The sequence below is a fragment of the Cibotium barometz genome, unplaced genomic scaffold (genome assembly GCF_041138505.1).
Source record: "Cibotium barometz isolate CiBa-2024 unplaced genomic scaffold, ASM4113850v1 ctg390, whole genome shotgun sequence".
In the NCBI taxonomy this organism is placed as follows: Eukaryota; Viridiplantae; Streptophyta; class Polypodiopsida; order Cyatheales; family Cibotiaceae; genus Cibotium; species Cibotium barometz.
Window position 1 is genome coordinate 53,649 of NW_028229437.1, and position 4,442 is coordinate 58,090.

A 4,442-nucleotide genomic window follows, 5' to 3' on the forward strand; every position below is an offset into this window, starting at 1 on the left:
AATCCGAACGACATGACAGTAAATTCATCGAGTATTGATGGCTGTTTTTGGTATATCTTGATCATTGATCCTGATCTGGTAATACCCGAACTTGAGATCTATCTTTGTGAAGATCTGGGATCCATTTAGCCTGTCCAGAAGCTCATCAGTTCTAGGAATAGGATACTTATTCTTAACTGTCAGCTGATTTAGACCTCTGTAGTCCACATAGAGTCTAAGCATTCCCATCTTTCTTTTTCTGAAAAAGAACTGGTGCACCCAAAGGTGAAACACTGGGTCTTACAAACCCTTGTTCTAACAGTTGTCTAAGCTATTCCTTGAGTTTGATGGCTTCAAGAACTGGCATTTTTTACGTGTGCAGGGCTACTGGCTGAGCTCCGGGGGTCAATTCAATCACATGATCTACTTCCCGAATTGGAGGCATTTCAGTTAGCTCTGTTGGGAATATATCATCAAATTCATTTAACCATTCTGGTTCTTTAGCCTTAAGCTTTGAGTCTATTGGGTTCATTTTGACAACATAAATTTGCTGCTTCTTTCTAAGTCCTTTCACCAACCTAGAAGGTTTTACTAACTGAAGGTCTTGGGATCCGGAAACTCCAGCTCCTTGAACTTTGTTCCCGTGAAGGTCATAGAAGGAAATGGTTCCATTGTGACAGTGTATGTCAGTTTGATTTTTATGGAGCCAATCCATTCCAAGGATCCCGTCAAAAACTCCCAGAGGTAAGACTTTGAACTGACAGTCGGTTACATTACCATCTAGATTGAACTGGATAAGATCTGTCTCATGGGTGGTGAGTGAAAAGAATCTTCCCACTGGCCAATTCAACTTGCATAGGTTTCCCTAATTTTTGTTCTAAGACTAGCTTACGCAAGCATCCAGGGGAAATGAATGAATGAGAACTACCTGAATCAATCAAAAGCTTAAAAGGCTTACCCTGATATTTTGCTGGAGTATGGATGACTGAGAACTGACGGTTAGGCCCTTGGTTTTCAATTGCAGCAAAGATTTGCCCTCTTTCCTCTTCTACTACATCTGAAATTGTGACTGCTCTTGCTGCTACAGTCTGAGGTGGAACTCTTTCTCTTTGGTTGCCCGAGTTATGGGAAGGAGTTCTGAGATTACTCTAGACAGAGGCAGATGGCTGAGATGGAGTTCTTCTCGGAAAAATCACTCTTTAATATAAAAGAATTTCTTTTATGCATCTATTTATGCATAAAAATCATTTATAATGAAAATCACACTTTTAATATAGGAAAAATCTTTTATGCATATGTTTATGCATACAAATCATTTATGATGAAAATCACTCTTTTAATATAAAAGAATTCTTTTTATGCATCTATTTATGCATATTATGATGAAAATCACACTTTTAATATAAAAAATATATCTTTTATGCATGTGTTTATGCATACAATTCATTTATGAAATGAAAATCAATCTTTTAATTAAAAAAATATCTTCTATGCATCCATTTATGCATAAAAATCATTTATGATGAAAACCACACTTTTAATATAAAAAAATCTTTTATGCATATGTTTATGCATACAAATCATTTATGATGAAAATCACTTTTAATATAAAAAAATTTCTTTTATGCATCCATTTATGCATAAAAATCATTTATGATGAAAATGACACTTTCAATATAAAAAAAATCTTTTATGCATACAAATCATTTATGATGAAAATCACTCTTTTAATATAAAAGAAATTCTTTTATGCATCTATTTATGCATAAAAATCATTTATGATAAAAATCACACTTTTATATTAAAAAAATATCTTTTATGCATACAATTCATTTATGATGAAAATCAATCTTTTAATTAAAAAAATTATCTTTTATGCGTCCATTTATGCATAAAAATCATTTATGATAAAAATCACACTTTTAAAATAAAAAATCTTTTATGCATATGTTTATGCATACAAATCATTTATGATAAAAATCACTCTTTTAATATAAAAGAATTTCTTTTATACATCTATTTATGCATAAAAAATATTTATGATGAAAATCACACTTTTAATATAAAAAAATCTTTTATGTATATGTTTATGCATACAAATCCTTTATGATGAAAATCACTCTTTTACTATAAAAGAATTTCTTTTATGCATTTATTTATGCATAAAAATCATTTATGATAAAAATCAAACTTTTAATATAAAAAAATATCTTTTATGCATGTGTTTATGCATACAATTCATTTATGATGAAAATCAATCTTTTGATATAAAAAATATCTTTTATGCATCCATTTATGCATAAAAATCATTTATGATGAAAATCACACTTTTAATATTAAAAAAATCTTTTATGCATATGTTTATGCATACAAATAATTTATGATAAAAATCACTCTTTTAATATAAAATAATTTCTTTTATGCATCCATTTATGCATAGAAATCATTTATGATGAAAATCACACTTTTAATATATAAAAAATCTTTTATGCATACAAATCATTTATGATGAAAATCACTCTTTTAATATAAAAGAATTTCTTTTATGTATCTATTTATGCATAAAAATCATTTATGATAAAAATCACACTTTTAATATTAAAAAAATATCTTTTATGCATACAATTCATTTATGATGAAAATCAATCTTTTAATTAAAAAAATTATCTTTTATGCGTCTATTTATGCATAAAAATCATTTTTGATGAAAATCACACTTTTAATATTAAAAAAATCTTTTATGCATCTGTTTATGCATACAAATTATTGATGAAAATCACTCTTTTAATATAAAAGAATTTCTTTTATACATCCATTTATGCATAAAAATCATTTATGATGAAAATCACACTTTTAATATTAAAAAAATCTTTTATGCATATGTTTATGTATACAAATCATTTATGATGAAAATCACTCTTTGAATATAAAATAATTTCTTTTATGCATCTATTTATGCATAAAAATCATTTATGATAAAAATCACACTTTTAATATTAAAAAAATATCTTTTATGCATATGTTTATGCATATAATTCACTTATGATGAGAATCACTCTTTTAATAAATTTTGTTTATCTTTTATGCATAAAAATCATTTATGATGAAAATCACACTTTTAATATTAAAAAAATATCTTTTATGCATACAAATCATTTATGATAAAAATCATTATTTTAATATAAAAGAATTTCTTTTATGCACATGTTTATGCATACAATCCACTTATGATGAAAATAACTCTTTTAATAAAAAAATTTATCTTTTATGCATCCATTTATGCATAAAAATCATTTATGATGAGAATAACACTTTTATAATCAAAATAAAAATTTCAATATGCTCCCTTCTGTGCATATAATTTAATTCTAAAGAAAGTAATATTTTTTAAATAAAATATTTCTAGTATGCATTTTTCTATACTTAGGATGAAAAATAACACTTTAAGAATACCTATACGCGATGGGAATTACTCTTTTTGAATTTAAAAAAAATATTTTTCACAATTTTAAAAACATTTTGCCATAACCTCCTTTGTATGGCTGACCATTTTTCAATTTTTAACTCTCTAAAATTAATTAAAAGTTCATCAAGAGTATTTAAATCATTCTAATGTAAACATTTTCTACTTTATCAAAGAGAAACATTATGAAAAGCTTCATTTTATCCATTAATCATTCATCTAGGATAAAGAATGGTTAGATTTACTAAAGAAGAGAGAGGAATGCCTTTTTTCAGTGAGGCATAACATCATATTCAATTTAGAGAAGACAAAAATCATAAAAAACCATAAAATGAATAGAAAAGAGAAGAATCTCCAACTTACAAAGGAATTTGAGAGCTTTCCTTTGGCTTGATGGTTTGAGGGTTCTAGTCTTGTTTGAAACAAGAGTGTCCACTAATCTTTAGAAGAGGGAAGGTACAAAAACCAAATGAATTATGAGTAAATTCATAGTTTTCTGGCTCTTGGAAGAAGTAGGGTAACAATGCAAAAACACTATTAAGCTTCAACAAAGGGGAAGGCTTCTATTTATAGGAAAAAGTGAGCTTCTAACCAAGCCAACTTATTCTAGAATTTTCCAAATGAGTTTGGTCAATTTTTGACCAATTTTGGGTCAGTTTAGTCCACTTTTTGGATCTAGTTGAAACAGGAGAGAGGAGAGATAAAAATATCTCATTATTTGGGAGTTTAAAACTCTCCCATACATGTGAAATAGGCGCCTCCTTCATGAGGGGAAATCCCCCATACTGAAGTGTCAAAAATGCATCATTTCATCTAAATATCTCTCTTTTTTAACTATTAACCTTGTCCTTAGTAAACTCTTCATTTTATGTGAGTATTTACTCATTTTTGGGGGATTTTCTTTTTCTCCTTCCATTTGGATGAATCTTATTGGTCCATAGGAACCTTAATTTAAAATTTTAAAAAAATCTTGACCCCTAGGATAATGCCTCTTGAACAG